Source organism: Loxodonta africana, chromosome 21 (assembly GCF_030014295.1).
Source record: "Loxodonta africana isolate mLoxAfr1 chromosome 21, mLoxAfr1.hap2, whole genome shotgun sequence".
NCBI classification, from domain to species: domain Eukaryota; kingdom Metazoa; phylum Chordata; class Mammalia; order Proboscidea; family Elephantidae; genus Loxodonta; species Loxodonta africana.
The window spans coordinates 15,539,621-15,561,402 of record NC_087362.1 but is presented as its reverse complement, the minus strand read 5'-3'; the positions used below and the strand labels follow the sequence as shown (position 1 = coordinate 15,561,402).

Here is a 21,782-nt window from a genome sequence, read left to right as displayed (position 1 = left end):
TACCACTTACTGACTCTTTCAGTTCATGATGGCATTCCCAACATCTAGACCAGTACCAGACTGTGTAGCCACTCAATAAATTGCCTATAATAAATTATTGTTGAATAATTTAAAGAATGAGGCCATGTCTTCTTAGGTACCTAAAATTAATTGCTATTTTAACTAGTTTTTTTTTTGTGTGTGTGTGTATGTCAAATTATGTTTCCTAATTGTTACTGGAGAATGAAAGCACAATTGATACTTACAAAATAAAATAATAATAATAATATATATTTAGTCCATATCAGATGCTGTTCTAAATAATTTATGTATGTCTTAATTCATTAAATCCTCACAACAATCCTAAAATGTTGTCATTTCTATGATTATCTTCTCATAAAAGATGTGAAAATTGAGGTCAGGGAGTTTAAATAATTTGCTCCTGGTCATTTAACTAGTAAGGATGGAGCCACAGTTGGATTCCCTGCAGTCTGGCTCCAGAGCCTGCAGGCCAGAAAGTACAAGGAGTAACCTTAACAATGGCCACTGGTTTTCAATCTAGGAAAGAAAATTATGAAACAGCTGGGGCATTTCAAGAAGAGAATGCTATCAAGAATAAGTGAATGCATATCCATGCTCTTAAGTACCACAGCTATCTTTTCCATATCCCTTTCACTTTTTTATTGTTTGAATTTTTAGAAAAATGTATCAAAAAGCAATAACAACAAAAAACTATATATTGACAAATGCTCACATATTTACCGTTTTGCACATTTGTAGCCTCCATTTTTCAAAATTTCATTATCACAGGATATCATCATTTGTCATTTTATTTTATATTAAGATAGTTTAAACATTAAGATTTCCTCTTTCCATTTAATGTCAAGCTTATCCTATGGAGCATAAAATCCAAAAACAAAACTCATTGCTTTCAGTTAGATTCTGACTCATGGCAACCCTATAGGACAGAGTAGAACTGCCTCATAGGGTTTCTAAAGGAGTGGCTGGTAGATTCAAACTGCAGGCTTTTTGGTTAGCAGCTAAATTCTTAATCACTGCAACACTGGGCATAGTAACTTCTAAATACTATATTTACTAATCTTAACTCCACTTACCAGTATTTATTTTTCTGCATATTTCAACTATAACAAATTATTTACAGTATCCTATCAGTTCTCTGTGATATCAGTATGCTTCCCTTGCAGATCTTTGAGACCCTCTGTCTTTGGAGGTCAACACTGCCTAGCTGTCCTTATTCCCATTTATCCCCCAAAGCTCATTTCTTCTTTGTTCTCCTCTGTAAGCACCATTCCAGAAATGTATCTTTCCATCTTAGCCATCTAGTGCTGCTATAACAGAAATACCACAGGTGGGTGGCTTTAACATAGAGAAGTTTATTTTCTCACAGTAAAGTAGACTGAAAGTCCAAATTCAGGGTGTCGGCTCCAGGGGAAGCCTTTCTCTATCTGTCAGCCTTCTCGTCAGTTTTCCCCCAGACTAGGAGTTTTTCTGAACAGGGACTCCAAGTCCAAAGGACGTGCTCTGCTCCCGACACTGTTTTCTTGGTGGTATGAGGTAGCCCTGTCTCCCTGTTCACTTCTCTTTTATATCTCAAGAGATTGCCTCAAGACACAATCCTGTCTTGTAGGTTGAATCTTGCTTCACTAACACAACTGCTGCCCATCTTCCCTCATTAACATCATAGAGGCAGGATTTAAACATATAGGAAAATCATACAATACCAGTAATCATGGCCCAGTCCAATTGATGTACACATTTTGGGGGGACATAATTCAATCCATGACATTCTACCCTTTGGCCTCCCAAAAATCACATCATTGCAACTTCCAAAACATATTCATCCCATAATATCATAGCAAAAGTCTTAACTCCAAGTCCAAAATCCAAAAATTCCTATTCATCTGTGAAATCTAGAATACAAGTTATTTCCTTCTAAAGGTACAATGGCAGAGCAGGCACAAGCCAGACATTGCCATTACAAATGGGAGAAACTGGAGGAAGAGAAGGGATAATAGGTGCCAAGCAAGTCAACGGAACCCGTTTCATTAGCCCTCAAGGCTTTGAAAATAATGCTCTGTTCTCTGAGACAATTTACGCAATGACCCTGCTCTCCAGATGCTAGGTTTTGGCCACAGTCTTCAAATTCTGAGTGGAGGCTCCTCGGCCCTGGGCTTCAGCTTCACCTTCCAGGCCCACTGGGACAGAATTGGCTTTAGGTGCACCATTCTCCTAGTCCATCTGAGTGGCAGCTCCACCCTTAGAAACACCAGAGGCCATGGCTCTACCCTTTGAAACCCCGGAGGTCATGGCCATACCTTTTGAGATTGAGGCAGCTCGGGATCTTGTGTTCCCTGTTTCTTTAGCTTCTGTTTCCTTGTTTCTTGACCTCTTGGCTCTGGGGCCTCACACCCTCATCTGCCCTGCTGGGGCAAGTGTTCCATAGCTCAGTAGCTCCACCAATAAGTGCCTGGAGGCACCCCATTCCACCAGGAAGCCTCCTGCACACAGGCACTCAGCTCTCTCGCTCTGTGGGTCAGTGCTAACACCATCTTGTGCTGCTTTCCTAGTTCTGCTATTGCTGGTTCTCTGCCGCTGCTGGTTCTTTATCTATTCACAGTTTCAAAACCACTTCCACATTTTAGGTATATGTTAGAGCAGCACCCCACTCTCTTGGTACCAAATTCTATCTTAGCCATCTAGTGCTTCTATAACAGAAATACCACAAGTGAATAGCTTTAACAAAGACAAGTTTATTTTCTTACAGTAAAGTAGACTAAAAGTCCAAATTCAGGGTGTCAGCTTCAAGGGGGAAGGCTTTATCTCTCTGTCAGCCCTCTCATCAATTTTCCCCCAGGCTAGGAACTTCTCTGGATAGGGACCCCAAGTCCAAAGTATGCGCTCTGCTCCTGACACTGTTTCCTTGGTGGTACAAGGTCCCCCGCCTCTCTGCTTGCTTCTCTCTTTTATATCTCAAGAGATTACCTCAAGACACAATCCAATCTTGTAGACTGAGTCCTGCCTCACTAAAACAACTGCTGCCCATCCTCCCTCATTAACATCATAGAGGCAGCGTTTACAACATATAGGAAAATCACACAATACCAGGAATCATGGCCTAGCCCAATTAATACACACATTTTTCGGGGGAACATAATTTAATCCATGACAATTTCATATTTTAACCTCTGTGCCTTCACTCAAATTGTTTATCTCACTTGGAATGGCTTTTTCCATTCTTATTCCCTTGCAGTTATTCAAATCCTATCAAGCTTTAAAACCCAACTCACATTCCATCTTTCCATGATGGAGTCTCTGTTTACTCTGTCCATAAAAGAAAGTGATACTACCATATTTATACAGGCCTAAATAAAAGGACAAACCAAACCAACCAAACCAAACTCAGTGCCATCGAGTCAATTCCAACTCATGGCGACCCTATAGGACAGAGTAGAACTGCCCCAGGAGTGCCTGGTGGATTTGAACTGCTTACCCTTTGGTTAGCAGCTGTAGCACTTAACCACTATAACCACTATAGCACCAGGGTTTCCAATAAAAGGACAGACATCCATTTTAGCAAAGTATCAAACAGGCTCCTTTAATCTCCAACTGATTACACTTACATTAGATAAAGCCTTGTGTGCAAAGGCCTCTCTGTTTGTTTTCCAATGTCTCACACAAATGACATCATCTGCAACGTCACACTAGCCAAGTGTCTAGATTTAAAGTACCAGCCCTGGTGGTGCAGTGGTTAAGAGCTCAGGCTGCTAACCAAAGGTCAACGGTTCAAATCCACCAACTGCTCTTTGGAAATCCTGTGATGCAGTTCTCCTCTGTTCTATAGGGTCGCCATGGATTGGAAACGACTTGACAGCAACGGATTTAGATTTTTTGGATTTTTACTGAAATAGAAGAAATCTTTGATAAATTCTCATTTCTAATAATCACCCTTTGTTGCTTGTTATGTTTTCAAAATTTGGTCTTCAACATATATCTATTATTTCATACTGAACCTTCATTAAGAAGGGGAAATACAAGGCTTTTTGAGCTGGTTTTCAGGACTTCTCCATGCTTCCCTTCCATCTCCACACGTACCCTTGTGTTCCCTAAATTCAGTCTAGTGGCTGAGTCTGTTTCTCCTCCAAAAGGTTTCTGTCTTATTTTAGTGTTCAGTCTTTTTCTTCCCGAGCCTTGTACTAAATTGCAGGTAAATCCCTCTCCTCTTGCATCATCACGTTCAGAGGCAGTGACCAGTGGGAGTAAATGATCTGGATTTAAGTTATCTGAACCTTAGCCCAATTTTCCTTATCTGTAAACAGCGCATTCCCTCTGTCCCTAATTGGGTTGGTATATACCTCCAATGAAGTCCATACATGAAAGCACTTTAAGAAATATGAAAAAAAGTTTCAGATCCTAAACAATATTAAATGTTAACCAGCTTGAAATGTTAATCAATAGTCTCTCTCAAGATAAATCTGTAGTCCAAGCTTTCTTGGTTTTGTGCATTGCCATTTAAAAATAATTTTATGCACATTTTTGGTAAATGGTATTATGAATTAGTCATTTCACAGTGATGAGAGAAACACGCAGTAAACTTTGAACTGGTTGCAAAACTTTGGCTGATGCTAGCCTTTGATTTGGCAAAGGGAAGCTTTTTCCAGTGCCAGTTTTTTTGTTTGTTTGTTTTGTTTTTTTTGTAGTGATGTTCTTGCTTGTGTCTTTAGTGGGAATCTCTTGAGAAGTGCACATCAGGCTGGTCTACTAGCTCCTAATTCTTCCCAGGATTCCTAAGCAATGCCATTTTGTCTGAATTGCTAGTAGACTGTGTTCACAAAGAATTTCTTCAGTCCTCCCTGTAGGTGGTTATTCAACTGCACTTTGTCATTTAACAGTGGCCAACCATCCTGCCTTTTTTTTTTTTTTAACCATCCTGCCAGCTGTCATTCTTAATAGAGGTCTAGTCCAGCAGGGTTTTATTGAGCATTCTTGATTGCAGACATGTAGAAAGGTGTCCTAGGATGTTCTCGTTGACAACCTTCCCCTGGATTTACTGAGAATACAGGTTTATAGGTTAAGTTAATAAAAATGAAGACTTAGAGATGTAACATATGGTAATCACCCTGCTGTGTAATGATGGTACAAAGTTTTCTCTCTTGTTTCGGATTTTTTAAATTTCTTACTTTTAATTATTAAAAGTTAAGCCATATAGATTAGTATTTTGAGAAATAATGATTGTATGTATTATTGCCTTATATGCAAAAAAAGCCAAAATATTCTGATTTTTTTTTTTTTTGAGGTTACTCAAATTTGAATCTCAACTGAATGTTATGAAATGATGCAAAGGGGAAGAATGATGAGGAAAACTGTGCTTTACCTATTCCTGGTTACTTTTCCTGCTGTGTACAACATTCTGTGCCTGCTGTCTGTTCAGTGCATCAAAAGATAGCTAAGAGGAAGTATGCCCTTAGTGAATGAAGCTGAGAAAAAGTACATGTCGAATAAAACCAAAATATTCAATTCCCATTTGTATGTCGTTAATAAATCTGTTTCCAAAAAGTCCCATTTTAGAAAAGTCTAATTAGATTGTTGTTCTAAAAATGAGCAGCTTTATTATTGCTAAATGGAAAATGATAACTGCTTTGGAAAAAAAAGAGAGCTTTTGTTTTAATTGAGTGCATTTGTTACAGGATATCTTGTTGTGTCTAGTGAGGATTATTTTTCTAAATTGTTTGTGCATACAACTGTATTACAGAGCCTTGTATTTCACTTAACTCTGTTGCAGAAGGACAAATATAGGTTCATGGGGGATACCTCAATAGAATTAAACTTTTTTTGTATAGGAGACCATAAATAATATTTAGGAAAGTGTGTCTTCATATGTGAAGCCTACATCTGCTTTCCTAGAATATAAACAGTATACATAAGTACTAATAGACTTCCTTTTATGGCATTTTTTGTGCTATTCTTTAAAGTCACTACTCTTTGGTCAGTGTGACAGCAACAGTTTTGGAGCTTTGCAGATGAAATTGCGATATATGACATGGCACATCCCTCTTTCCCATAGTCAACTGCCAAAAGGTGAATTGTGCCTGGTGGAAGCTGGGTGTAAAAAAAAAAAAAGGTATTGACTGTGTTCATTATCAACTGTGAACAGCTGCACAGGGAGGCTGAAAGCCAGTGAGCCTGCTGAGCACCTCTTGGAGACTAAAGCCATCTGAAGCAGGTTGGACGCAGCTGGTGGCAGAGGTGTCTTGTTTGGCAGCAGGGGTCTCTACATAGCTCTTCAAGGAATGGGCAGAGGACTTTATACAGAGAAAGTCCTTGCAGAGTTCTTGGCACAACTTCATAAGCATACTTTTCTTTGCATATGTCACTTTAAAAATGAGTAAAGGGAAATAAGACCCAAGAAAATCATAGGATGCTTAGAGAATGGAAGACAAACCTTGGTGACACAGCCCAACCCTCTTGTGTTACAGTTTTGGACACAGGTGTCCAGGGCATGTGAGAAGACTACATCTGTTCATACAGTTAGATCACCACAGAATCCAGAATTTGTATCAAAATTTACAGTGTCCAAATTCAGTAACTTTTTCAGCTGTGTTAAATCCTTGCTTCTCAAAATGTGGTCTGCAGATAAACAGTGTCAGCAACACCTGTGAGTCTGCTAAAAATACAGAATCCCAGGTCCTTCCATAGATGGATGAATTAGAATAGGCATTTTAGCAAGAGCCTCCAGGTGAGGTATATGCATTAAAAGAAGAAAGCATTAAATAAGTATGGTTATAAGCGATGAAGGTAGAAAATGGCATGGTACCTACAGTGGGAAAAAAATCCTTACACAGGCCATCCATTGTAACCTTCACCCTGTTCTATTGTTAAAGATAGTCATTGGTTTGATTTTAAAAGCTTCTCTCTTAAAGTAGTGTTTGAGATTATGAATAAATAGGAATATTCCTGCTTTTTGACAAGTATAATTTTAACTTAAAAGGAGGAATGTGGGTGCTGTCAAACCTTTTAGCTTTGGACCCCTAAAATAAAAAGATCAGATATTTTAATGGCACATCTTAATTATCAGGTTTCCTAAGAAAAATAGGAAGGAGCCCTTGTGGTGCAGTGAGTAAGTGCTCCCCTGCTTGCTGGAGAAAGATGTGGTAGTAGGCTCACATAAAGAGTACAGCCTAGGAAACCCTATGTGACAGTTTTACTCTGTCTTATAGGGATACTGAGTCAGAATCAACTCAACAGCATAGAAATAGAAATAAATCTTTATTGTTTTATTGTTTGTACTGCTGTAAGAAGTAGAGATTGAAATTCATCTAGTATCTGTAAATATGAAATAGTTATAATCAAATTCACTAAGCTCTTAATTGATTCAAAACGTATTAGTGTAGAGTATGCAATGTGTTAGGCACTGTGCTGGGTCCTGAGTTTATTAGGGGTTAATTGAGACTTTTTAAAATTTACACAGACTGCATAAACAATACAGTTTGCATTGTATTTTAGCTCACTCATGTGGAATAATTACTCAACAAATGATTACAATTGGAGATAAAATGTAAACTTACTGATCATTTTGAAAATAATTGTTCTCTAAAAAAGAAATTTTTTTTTTTTTTTATAAATATTGGCTCAAAATCAGCCATTAGCAGCCACGTGACTTACAAATATCAGATTTACTATTTCATCTCTCCATGGTGTTCTTTGACATAGAACACTTGATTTTAGAGACAGTTTTCACCAGCAATTACCCAAGATTAGACAGCTGATTACATTTGAAAGATTTAGTAAATATTCTTTTAATCATATAATTTTGTAATGTCTCAAAGAATATTTACAGTTTATAGTATTTTATATCTTTAAGGTAGGGTTTTTCAAATTTTACAATCACCAGGTGTCTTTTTAAAATGTGCTTTTCTGGGCTATAGCCCAGATTAAAATTTGCTAAATCTTCATTGGGCCACAAGAATCTACACTTCAATGAGCTCTTTGGTTTATTCTGATACACTCTGAAGGTGGAAAGCCATTGGGATAAGCAAGCTAGCACAATTTTATAATCAAGGTAGATATATATTTATAAATTTTTGTTGTAATTTCGATTTTTTGAAGTCTAGAACCTTAATGCCTGCTAAGATAAATAACTTCTCTCATTTTAGTATTAATTATCTAAATATACTGCAGATCCTTAGTGTTACGAATGAATGTTAGTGACCAAAAAACGAGGAGGTTAGTATATTTTGTAGCTTTGGATTCCTTGATTTATTAGCAAGACACGGTATGAATCCTCAGTTTCTTGAAAACCTACTGATGAAGGAAGTTGGATGAAAGTGAGTTTATAGCATTACTTTGATCTGTGACTTATTTTTGAAATGTCTACAAATTTATGTAAATATTTAGAGAACAGTTAGAAAGCAATCAAAACATGCAGAACAGAACATAAAATTCTCATGGAATCCAGACTCTTTGGGGTCATTGAAGCTGGGTGATGCCCTGAAACTATTGCCCTGAGAAAAACGTTTAAACCTTAAACGAAAGTTATCCCTTGAAGTTATATTTAAACCAAACAGTAGTTTAGCTTAATAGAATAGAATGCCAACTTGATCATTGTGTCCTTTTAAAGAATTATCTATATGGGATCAATCTGACAAAAATAACTTGAAAGGTTAGATGAGAAGCTTAGGGGGCAGTGAGTTGATGTTGATGATTGTGAAACAATTAGGAAAAGGACATGGAGAAAGGTAGTACAAGCTGAAGAATGTAACCAACGTCACTGAATTTTACATGTAAATATTGTTGAAGTGCTGCATACTTTTCTGTGTATACCCTCACCAAAATAATAGAATAAAATAGAACAACGAATTCACTTCCACAGAAGAGTTGAGACTAACGGTACATTATCTCCTTGGTGAAACCAGGAAGGACTATGAGCAACAATACCCGACTTACAGATTTTCACTAATAAGAGAGAGGTTATAGTATTACATTTTATGTTAACATTTTTTTATTCCTTTTGTCAGTTCATGGTAAATGATTTCTCCCCCAATCTTCTAATGGCAACTGTGGCAAAACTGTGCAGCTGAAGTTTGGTTTACTCTTCCTTTGATTTCTCCACCTAACATTTTTTCGCCATGAATGGCCAATGCTCTCAAATCCTGATGAACCCTCCTAAACCCAGTACCATCGTGTGGTCTTCCAACAATCAAGAAAAATTGCTGCCATGCTCTTCCCTGTATGGGACAGAAGGACCATGGTCCCTTTTCTTCAGGCTATAAAAGATTTCAGCAGAAAATACAAAAAGTTGTCTGAGCATGATATGAGAGTGCTAGAGGACTGGCTCCAGGTTATATCTGTATCCCCTACCTTTATTATCAAAATCTTCCAATCTAGGAAGAGTAGGTGTTTTGAAAAGCTTAGTCTTCAAAGTGTTAATTTCTCAAATTAAACCAACGCAGCATCAGGATTGGTTGAAAACTCTTGAGCAAACTGGGATATGCAGATGATACAACCTTGGTTAATGGAAGCAAAGAGGACTTGAAGCTCTTACTAATGAAGATCAAAGACTGCAGACTTCAGTATGGATTACACCTCAACATAAAGAAAACAAAAATCCTCACAACTGGACCGATAAGCAACATCATGATAAATGGAGAAAATATTGCCTTTGTCAAGGATTTCATTTTACTTGAATTCACAATCAACACCCATGGAAGCAGCAGTCAAGCAACCAAATGATACATTGCATTGGTCAAATCTGCTGCAAAAGACCTGTTTAAAGTGTTAAAAGGCAAAGACGTCACTTTGAAGACTAAGGTTCACCTGACTCAAGCCAGGATATATATTTTTTTTTTAATTGTACTTTTGGTGAAGGTTTATAGAGCAAATTAGTTTCTCATTAAACAATTAATACACATATTGTTTTTGTGACATTGGTTGCCAAGGCAGTGATATTTTCAACTGCCTCATATGCATGGGGAAAGATGGACAATAAATAAGGAAAACCAAAGAAGAATTGATGCCTTTGAATAATGGTGTTGGTGAGGAATATTGAATATACTGTAGACTGCCAGAAAAATGAACAAGTCTGCCTTGGAAGACGTACAGCCAGAGCACTCCTTGGAAGCCAAGATGGTTAGACTTTGTCTCATGTACTTTGCACGTGTTATCAGGGGGACTAGTTCATGGAGAAGGACATCAAACTTGGTAAGGTAAACGGGTCAGTGAAGAAAAGGAAGACCCTCAATGAGATTGATTGACACAGTGGCTGCAACAATGAGCTCAAACATAGCAAAGATTGTGAGGATCGAGCAGGACTGGGCAGTGTTTTGTTTTGTCGTACATAGGATCTCTGTGAGTCAGAACTGAATTGATGTCACCTAACAACAGGGTTTATAGTAGGCCTTCTGTGAAGATATAGCCAACTTGTATGTTGGTGATGATAGAGAGGAATAATGACAGAAAACCAAAGGGCTGGAACACAACAGGCTACTGAGTCCTTGATGATATTTCAAATGAACTGATAAAGCTGACAATGGTGAATGATAAAGCACTGATTCTCAATCTATTTTTGATAATTCTGTTATCTATGTCTCAATCTTCAGGCCAGCTAGCATAAGTAGAATCCTGAATAAGTTTGTCTCTGTAAGATTTCTGGTCTATTGGCTTAAACATCACCGAGTAGGTGTGTAGATAAATTTTGTGACTAACAGTTTTGCTGCTTTATTATCTGGGTAGGTGAGAAGTGAGAGATTTTTCTTTTTTACTGGTTTAGTCATAAGTAAAAAATGATAATGTTCTTGCCAAAAACGGCCTTAATGTCACACCGTAAATGAAGGCATAGTGACAATATAAAAGTAGGATTTGCCATGGATTATCCACAGGAATTGTTATATCTGTGGATAGCCTAGCACTATTGCATAGAAAAGTTAGACCAAGAAACAGAAACAAAACAAAACAAAGCCCACTTATCTCCAGGTTTAAATATCCTGTCGCAAGATTAGTAAGGAACTTATTATTTTTTTTGATGAACAAATTATTGTGTACACTAATGTGGCTCTTGGTATTGGTATAATGAAATGTCCCATTTCGTTCACAAGCTGCCATTTAGAAGTTTGAAGACAAGCCAAGTACAGTATAAATAGACCAAGTGGGCAGAAAAACCTGTTCAGAACTTGGAAAAGGTGTGGAACATCTGTTCAAAATAGAAAGGATTGGTTCACTGACTTAACTGGAGGTGTCCTAGAAGCTAAATTGTAGATGTTTTTCTGCTTCAACTGTTGATCTCTTTTTCCTCTCAGGCTGTTGTAATTAAACAATGCAAAATTTGTATTAGGTTGACTTTTGTTAGGCCAAGAGCTTTTTGTAAGATGTGACTCATTTTATGTCAGAAATAAATATATATGTAGTGTTTTCAATACAATTAACTTGTTACAAGAAATTTATTCTCATTTACAGTAATAAAATACTATCTGGAAAGTTCATTTATGCCTGCAAATTAACAATGTCATCCTTCCATAAAAAGTCTGTTATGACCTGAACTTGTCGTAAACCAAGAACAATTATATAAAAATGGTAGAAAATATTTAAAAGCCAACAATGGTGATGAAAAACCAAAATACATTGAAACAGAACCTATATTTAATTGATTCATTTTTCAGAATTTTTTTTTCTCACCTATTGTTCCCATTTAGGAATTTTAAATGATACTGCTTCTTATTCTTTAAAATTTTTTTTACTTAATTCATAGATTGAAAGATATTAAGAAGGTTGTATTGACTCCATAAAAGTATTGACTTCTGGAAATTCATATTGCTTAGACGACAAAGGGGCATGTAATTACAGAAATTTGGTTTCTGTATGTGGGTGTGTGTAAATTGTTCCTTCCATTAGTGTCTAGGCCTTTAGTATGAGAATAGATTTCTAGGAAAAAAAAAAAAAACTTTGTTCTCTTCTTCAGTCATAGCCATTATTTTAGTCTTCTACCACCAAGCTGAATATGGAATATACCATGGGCTGCCAAAAGAACGAACAAATTTGTCTTAGAAGAAGCACAACCAGAATGCTCCTTAGAAGCAAGGATGGCGAGAGTGCATCTTACATGCTTTGGACATGTTGTCAGGAGGGATCAGTCCCTGGAGAAGGACATCATGCTTGGCAGAGTACAGGGTCAGCGGAAAAGAGGAAGACCCTCAACGAGGTGGATTGACACAGTGGCTACAACAATGAGCTCAAGCATAACAACGATTGTAAGGATGGTGCAAGACTGGGCAGTGTTTTGTTCTGTTGTGCATAGGGTCACTATGAGTCGGAACCGACTTGATGTCACCTAACAACAACAACAACAGCCACCACCAAGTAAATAAACCAAAATTACAGAGTCAACTCTCAGGTCAAATAGTTTCATAACTTCTTGATCAAAAAGTTTTCCAGAGGAGTTTGGTCAAATAAGGAATGAACATATAAGTAGTTGAAAAGTGGTAAAATAAATGGAGTTCTGTTTCAGTCCAGGAATTATTAAGAAGGGTCCATATTTATAGTGTCTTCTTTAACTTATTTCTTCATGACTGAAAATAGAAAAATACAGAACTGCTTCTTTAATGCTAAAAAGGCCCAGTAATCGTTAAACAAAAATATGTCTCTGACTTTGTTAAATGGATGCACCATGGGTACCTGACAGATGTCTTATTTGATACTTGTTATTTTTGTCACTGTTCTTCCACACGCCATGTATCTACAAACCCACTTATTATTTCTGGATCAAAAGCTGCATTTTACCTATGGGCTTGAAAATGCGTCAAAGATACGGAGTAGAAGGGTTTTTTTTTGTTTTTTGCTTAATTGCGTTTTAAGGTTTTGAAGCCCTAACATTCCCTTTCAATAACTAAACCAAAAATCCAAACCCCTTACCATTCGAATTGATTCGAACTCATAGTGACTCCATAGGACAGAGTAGAACTGCCCCACAGGGTTTCCAAGGATCAGCTGGGATTTGAACTGCCGACCTTTTGGTTAGCAGCTGAGCTCTTAACCACTGCGCCACTGGAACTCCTTTCAATAATAGTGACCATAAAACCCCAAACCCACTGCTATCGAATGAATCTGATTTATAACGACCTTCTAGGACAGGATAGAACTGCAGCATAAGGTTTCTAAGGCTGTAATCCTTACGGAAGCAGACTGCCACATCTTTCTCGCATGAAGCGGCTAGTGGCTTTGAACAACTGGCCTTTCAGTTAGCAACCAAGTGCTTACCCACTGTACAAACAGGGCCCCTAAATAACTAGTAAAGGCCCATATTAAGAAACTGACTGTTTTCTGGGTCTTTTCCAGTGCCTGTTTAGTCACTTCTCAGTGTCCAGTCTCAGGTAATGTGAAGTGAGAAACATTTCAGCAGCTTCTTATGCCACATCTTCAGCATCGTTTGCTAATGTGGGATCTCTATAGCCTCTGCCTCATTACTGTGGAGTGCTGACACTGGATCCATCTTTTCTACCATACTTCAATGCCACCCATCACACCCACTCATCACTTCTTTGCCTCACATTACTAAGCAATGCCCTGCCACCAAAGAAAACATGACATAATACTGCTTGCATGAGATGTCTAGGAAGCACCAGGCCAGGTTTCATCCATGGTGATGCTGTAAAATATTGCTTTGGAATTCACAGAATAAATTATCTGTGTAGGTGTGAATTAAATGCAGTGTTGAATAAATACAACCTGCACATTGCATTATAACTTAATTTTAAAAATGAGAAGTGAATTTTGTGACTAAGCTGACTTGAAGACTCATTCTTTCTCTTAAGACCAATGCTTAGATTAAGGGCTAGGGAATGGAAGTGAAATGAATAGCACAAATATTATTAATGCCGATTACAGTGAAAGGAGCAGAGGGATTTCCTATTTGGAAAAGCCCGGGCTGTCATCCTTTATAATGAAAGTGGAGGAAGAAATGAAAGTCATAATGCCTTTGAAAATCCTTGGCTTATGGATATGTAGGCTGTGGAATTAGCATCTAAAGTGTAAATTGATAACATTTTTTAATCAAGGTTTCCCAGTCTTTCTGTTCATAAAGAAAATATATGTAAATAAATTATTCCAAAAGAAGGCTGCTATTTTATAATAGTTTCCTTATTTGACAGTGACCTCAATCCCCATTCACACGCACAGATAATTTGCAATAAATGTGTATCCAATCAAAGGGGCTACATCCAAATCTGATGATCCATCTCTTAATTCAACCATAATTTTTTTTTTTCATTGTCCTTAACTCAGGGACTCAGAGATTTAGAACAGAAAGAATGTTAGTAACAAGTCAATCCAACCCCATAATTTCAGTAGAAGAAAACAAGTTCTAGAGTGGTGAGTTGACTTGCCACTCTAGATTTTTTTTTTCCAAGAATTTTAATGGTTAAAAAATCTACTGATAATCAAATGTATATAATTAATGGCAATTTGGTGTTATGTTGGCATTAGCTCCTGATTCCTGTACTGACAAGTTTGCCAAGCGCTAATTAATGTATTGATTTTTCTTTCTGTTAATAAAGAAATTATTCCATCAGAAAGCACCTATTCTTGGATATTAGAGGAGTGCCATATTCACTTGGATTACCCCTTACTGTTATACCAGTAAAATGTGTAAATTCATAATGATTTTGTTTATTCAAATATCATTACATTTAAATAATTGTTAAAATGGTATCGAGTGCATCCTATGAAACACAGTCTATTTTAGATCTCATGAATTCATAAGAATACAAAATTTCTGTTTGCGATGCCCAAATATGCAAACCATGTTTTAATTACTTCACACTGAATTTTTGAGATGACGAAGCAAAGTGAATAGACTACATACTGTGTAGATTTTGAATTTTTTAAGGAAATTCTAATTCATGAAATATTTAATGGAAAACTTATTGTGTATCAATATCTAAGCTAGATTACATATGGTGCAAATAAATAATTATTAGACATAATTCTCATCTACCAAGAATTTATAAATCTAAATGGGATAAAAATTTACACCATGAAACTATAAATGGAGAATGTGAATGACATATTTACTAGTAACAAGATGAACGTGGGAGCAAATGAGACAGTCCTCAGGGTTCTCTGATAAGAAAACTGTCGACTTCAGAGTCATGAGATCCTGGGTGTGTCCTGGAGTTGCTTTTTCACTCTTACTGTGGTGTCAGACGAGCCACTCTACTTATCTAAGTTATTGTTGCTTCCTCTGTAAGTAGTGCTGATTTCATCTACCTCGTATGTTTATTATGAGAATACATTGAAAAATTTCATGGAAAGCACTTAGCATCCTCTTGGTCACATAGAATGTAACTGACAAACATGACTCTTACCATTAACCGTGAAGGGATTTCTAGGAAGCCGATCAAATTGTGTTCTCAGGAAAGGGAAAAGGGAAAGGGAACAGTTAATACTTAAAACTCTGGCTAATCAAAAAGAGGACAGAAGAGGAGAGAGAATGGAAATAAGACATTCAGGTCTGACTCATCTTTGGATTCTCATATTGCCAAATAGCATCTATTGTGGTTGCCGAATGAATGACTAATACAAATAAGAAGTCAGGGAAATGGTGGGTAGTTAGGCTGCCTATATAAGCTTAATTTTCATTAAAAGATAATGAGGCTAAGCAATATTGAGAGCAGAGAGCCCTAGAACCTCTATACAGATAAATGCAGATGTGCAATCTGACAGGCTTAAAAAAACAAAAAATCAAACCCATTGCCCTCGAGTTGATTCTGACTCATAGCGGCCATATAGGACAGAGTAGAACTGCCCCATAGGGCTTCCAAGGAGCGCCTGGTAGATTCAAACCAACAACCTTTTGGTTAACAGCCATAGCTCTTAAACACTACGCCACCAGGGTTTCCCTGACAGGCTTAGATAGGGCACATCGGAGCAGAGAAGAAACCAGTCTGATAGCTACAGTGCAGCCATGCTAACTTAAATTGTTTACACATTATAAGAAAATTTATAATCACTTAATAAAAATATTGTCTTACAAGATATAAAGATGTTTTTAATAACCCTAAAAGTTAAGAAAATTTCCAGTGTTTGAGGAGAGCAGAGAATTAAAAATGAAGAACCTTAAAAATCAGGAGTCTTAATGTCAGGAGTTTTACTAATCTACAATCATTTCAGAATAAATTGGAAACCATATTTATGTCATTATAATAAGAGACGTTATAATAGATACACATGCATATAAACCTAGAAACCAACAGGATTTGAAAAGAACTGCCGTGGATATTGGAGTCGAACTAGCAATCTATCTGTATTGTGAACAAAGCGTGCGTGTCTCCTTGCTGAAACTGCTCCTTGAAGAACTCTTGGCCTTACAGGTGCTGCATTTTGTTCCCCACAAGTACTATTTGAGCTCCATCCTTTGAAAAATTTAACATATGTGATACTAGGAAACCATTAACCTTGCAATAAAGCCGATTCCCTCCAGAGACATTCTTCCCTTGAAATGAAGTGCATTTTTCCCCTTTACGCACAGTGAGTTTTAATTTTCTATAAGATGCCAGACTTGTAGGAAAAAAATCCTTTTGTATCTTTGACAGTCGGGTAGCACTTTAAAGCCAAGCAGGCTTTATGTTTTCATTTTTGGGTGTATGCCAATTGTACAGTCACCGTAATTGGAGACTCCATGGCAGCTGTGAAGAAGTTCTTTATTTCATTGATCCTTCAGATGGTCAGAGTACCTCTGTTGTGGTTTGGCAGGTTTTCCTACCTTTGAGAAAAGAACCTGATTCAACAGGCTGCCTACCTACTTTTGTGGTTCTTCTCTCTCTAGAAAGAATGCATTGACATTCTTGCTTCAAGATAGGGGAACTCTTTTCATTGGAGACCATTCTAAGCAGAAGTTCACAAAGGGATGTGGATGGCATTCTTTGTGAGTCCTTAAGAAAACCATGTGAAAATTCTGTCCTTTTACATAGCCTGGGTTCAGGAAACATTCAGAAGGAAGAAGGCAGTGAAGCAGGAAGGAAGAAGAAGAAGGTGGGGAGAACAACATCTGCTGGATGGAGTTAGAGTTGTAGTTAAACGTACTTACTAACCAGTACTACCCTGAAAGTGCCTGATCTCATCTGATCTCAGAAGCTAAGCAGGATTGGGCCTGGTTAGTACTTGGATGGGAGGCCACCTGGGAATACTGGGTGCTATAGGCTTTTGTGGAGCCTTAGTGGCACAGTGGTTAAGAGCTTGGCTGCTAACTAAAAGGTCGGCAGTTCAAATCCATCAGCTACTCCTTGGAAACACTATGGGGCAGTTCTACTCTGTCCTGTAGGGTCAGTGGGAGTTGGAACTGACACAATGGCAACTAACAACGACATTTTCTGATCTTTTCTAGTTATTATGAATAAGTATATTTGACTCAAGCTCTGAGCTGCTCAGGGAATATCGAACCCTTTAGTGTCATTTTAATTTTGGTTTTATGCTACAGCAATTTTAACACACCTAAAACAATACAACAGTCAATTTAAAATAACATACAGAAATGTGTGGGCACAGAGAAAAATGAGAATAAGAAGCGTAAGGTGTGCACAATAAGAAGTTTGATGCCAGAATTGAGTGACATTCTGCATGCCTGGTAGTTGTGATATTTCATATTTCCTCACTTTTGTCATTAACCAAATAATCACTATACTGCCTTTGTCTTAATTATTTTTTGCATAATAGATTTGCTTGAAATTATGTTATTTATTGTCTTAATCATCTAGTTCTGCCATAACAGAAATACCACAAGTAGATGGGTTTAACAAAGAGAAATTTATTTTCTCACAGTCTAGTAGGTTACAAGTCCAAATTCAGGGCGCTGGTTCCAGGGGAAGGCTTTTGCTCTCTGTCAACTCTGGACAAAGATCCTTGTCCTCAATCTTCCCCTGGTTGAAGAGCTTCTCAGGTGCAGGGAACCCATGTCCAAAGGACGCGCTCTGCTCCTGGTGCTGCTTTCTTGGTGGTATGAGGTCCCCAACTCTCTGCCTGCTTCCCTTTCCTTTTATCTCTTGAGAGAGAAAAGGTGGTGCAGGCCACACCCCAGGGAAATCCCTCTACATTGGATCAGGGAGGTGACCTGAGTAAGGGTGCTGTTACAATCCCACCCTAATCCTCTCAACATAAAATTACAATCACAGAATGAAGGACAACCACACAACACTGGGAATCCTTGCCTAACCAAGTTGATCCACACATTTTTGGGGGGACATAATTCAATCCATAATACTTATCTTAACTCTGATACAATAAAGATGGTAAACAGAGTTTATAGGCTAGATTACTTTGCTGGGAAAAACAGCTACATCTTATGAAGTCTTTCTCTCCCAGTTCTGTCCATTGGCCACTTACCAAATGATTCTAAATTAGTTAGAGGAATAAAGAAGTGTTTTTTGATTTGTTTGTTTTCACCTAAAGGATAGTTTGTTTTATCAAGAAGTGGACAATATAGGCTGCATCTAAGCACCTGTGGGCAAGCCACTTGAGGCACCCTGGAAGTTTTCTGCATGCAGCCATCGCAAGACCTAAATCCCAGACTGGATGATCTTGTGCTCCGGCATGAATGGGCCAGTGGCTACAGGTGTCCAATGTGGTGGACAGTATGGAAGAATGCTTAGGACATTTGGCTCTAACAAATACCAGTATTCTTATGACAAAGTGATAGATCTGATGCTAAACCCATCATTCGGTATAAGCCCCCAAAACCAGTATCTATGTATGCCTGAAGAAATACTAAACACCTGATTCTGAAAGTAGATACCTATTTACTGGTGTACAGCTGACAAAACAAACAAAAAGTATTGTCGGTTGTTGATCACCCCATACCTTCCACTATGGCTCTCAAGGTGGGGTAGTTGTTTTATCATTCGGTGCCCTCCTTCAGAAACATTCAGGAGGGGAGGATAAAAAAGCAATAGTGTTAACTTCACTTAAACAGTTGCTTAGTTGCAGTGTTCCCAATATACTTTCTTATGCTGAAAAAAAATAGTTGAATTTCCAAGTATATCAGTTAAACGGGATATGATACAGCCAAGGTATCAGATCTCACCTGTAAGCAAGGTTTGGTGTGTGACTGATTTCCCTTCTCTAGCAGATTAGGTCGGGGAAGATACCTCAATGGTACATTCCCCCCAAGGATTGGTACACCAGAGAATAGGGGCTGATTTTTCATGAATTTATTTACTTATATTATATTTAAATATTATATTTCCAAGTTAGAAATGGATTTTTGCTACTTATTTACTGAAATGCTTGCTTCTAAAATACAGCAAACTTGAGCGATGTTAGAAATTCAAATTGGCTTACATTCCATACTCTGATTTGTAGCTGTCTGTATCAGTTTATTTTACTTAAAGTGTATAATCTAAATTTAGACATATTAGATTAACTGAGTCTCAATTTCTTTTTCCCCAAGGCAACATAACTGTTAAAAGAAAAAAAAAAAACTGTAGGAAAAGGCCTGTTATAGTCCTCTATTTGATTTCATCTGAATCCACTAGTTCCCAAATATTTATGTTCTTTCTGTCTCAGAAGAAAGAAACTAAATGGTAAAAGTAGACACAGAAGAGAATCATTTCTGAGTCATTTTTTTTTTTTTTTGAAGCTCAGATCCATGGATATAATTTTTATCATTCCATTAGGATTTGTATAGATTTTCTTCTTAGAAGCAGATTCTTTCTGACAGACCCATAGTTAAGAGGCTGTAAACTGTTCATCAGAATAGTGTTTCTATAACACGTTTAACAAATCATTAAGTTGTAAACCAAACCCATTCCTGTGGAGTGGGTTCTGACTCATAGTGACCCTAGATGACAAAGTAGAGCTGCTCCATAGGGTTTCCAAGGAGTAGCTAGTGTATTTGAACTGCCAACTGTTTGATTAGCATCTGAGGCTCTTAACCACTATGCCACCAGGGCCCCCAGATGCAAAGGTGGTACCATTTTCTTTTAAGTCAATCTGTTTAAATGAATTAAATTTCTCCTCTAACTCCATTTTTACATAAACCTTCCAGAAACTGTATTATCACATATTATAACCTCGACAGAATTATAATAGGACTCACCTTAACCTGGAAAAACCTGATGCCTTTGAGTGGACTCTGACTCATATCCATCCTATAAGACAGGGGAGAACTGCTCCATAAGATTTCCAAGGAGTGGCTGGTAGATTCAAACTGCCAACTTTTGGTTAGCAGCCAGGCTCTTACCCGCTGCATCACCACGGCTCCAGGACTCGCTTTCCCATTACCAGTTGCCTTCCAGTTGATTCCAACTCATAGTTGACCCTATAGGACGGAGTAAAACTGCCCTAGAGGGTTTCCAAGGAGTGGCTGGTGGACTCAACTGCTGACCTTTTGGTAAGCAGCCCAGATCTTAACCACTGCACCACCAGGACTCGGTACTCACTTTAGTAGGCTGAAAATACTTCTGGGTTCTATGCATAATTAATGAGCAAAGATACTGGAAATCAAATAAGTAAAATACAGGTATACATCTCTTAACCTTGTTTTGGGCAATGACCAACTGCGTATATGCCCATGGTCTCATAAGGTTATAATAGAATTCAGAAATCCTGACTGGAGAACAAGACTGCTAAGTACAGATAGAGGGTGTGTCTCTCACTAGCTCTCTGGTCCAGAGTTCAACCTGGTCCTGGGGCAGCAGGAGGAGGGATTCCAGAGCCCATCCGTGGCTGTCCGTCCCACCGTGATCACCTCAGGCAGGGAGTAGGCAGACACCACCAGAGCTTCAGAAGTGGATGTCCCTCGAGGATGTGAGGATGCTGTCCCACCTGGCCCTGGTGCGGGGGCTGTGGCGGTGGCAGGAGGAGAAGGAGGAAAGACAGCCTGGGGAGGAGACAGGCAGAGGATGAGGCAAAGGAGGGGTGGGCATAGCTGGAACTGTTTAAAGCCCTTTAGGGGAGATGCTGGCAGCAGGTGGCCAGGAGGTCGCCGGCCTGAGGGGTACTGCACGCCATGGTGGGGGGAAGGGCGAGGGCTGGTCGCATCTGTCAGAGACCAGTGGCACCACCCACCCCCCTCCCCAGGACCGGCATTGGAGGAGCCCAAGTTTTTGAGTAGTTCTTCAGCATGGCAGTGGCACGGATCCCTGGGCTGCCGGATGACTGCCCCCCAGGTCTCTCTCGTGTATAAAATACGGTGTTCACACAATGTCCAAAACACATAACAATGTAACGCCGTATTTCACAGAAGGTATCCTGAACATTAAGCCATGCCTACCTCTATTATTATGAAAAATGTTTTTATATCAGCCATACACAAAATAAGCATCTCTTAAAGGTACGTAATTATAATCTACAATATGGAAGGTCCACCCACAAATATTTATGGATTGTTATCACCCTACCTAATTGTTAATTTTAGCTTTCCATAATTCTAGGGAAAGCATGCATATGCAACATAGTGTTGGAATTAGAATACATTTACTTGACTGAAACATTAAGTACCTACCATATTTATTAATGCACTTTGTTGTGTCTGAATATGACAGAACCCCAAAATCTAAAAGTCTTAAAGAAATTCATTTTTTTTTCTTAGTTTATCTCCAGGCAAATATTTTTTTTGAATTTCTGTATCCTTCAGAATCAAGTGAGAGTCTTCAACAAGGTGATTTCTAATGGCATTATCAGAGAAAAGGTTATATTCTTCTATAATCCTAGGGCTTGGTCCAAAGTTTGTGATTTTGAGTTGCTTTCAGGCATATTTATTGATTCAAGAAAAATCAGACAATACATTTCTAATATCTTTCTTAGAT

At 38.1% G+C, this 21,782-nt stretch overlaps 1 protein-coding gene and 1 pseudogene across 1 annotated transcript in view; both read left to right on the top strand.

Annotated features, from left to right (window-relative positions):
- GALNTL6 (polypeptide N-acetylgalactosaminyltransferase like 6) overlaps positions 1 to 21,782 on the top strand; it is a 1,380,753-nt gene that overhangs the window by 122,755 nt on the left and 1,236,216 nt on the right. The window lies entirely within an intron of this gene.
- Positions 17,063 to 17,183, top strand: LOC111752200 (5S ribosomal RNA; annotated as a pseudogene).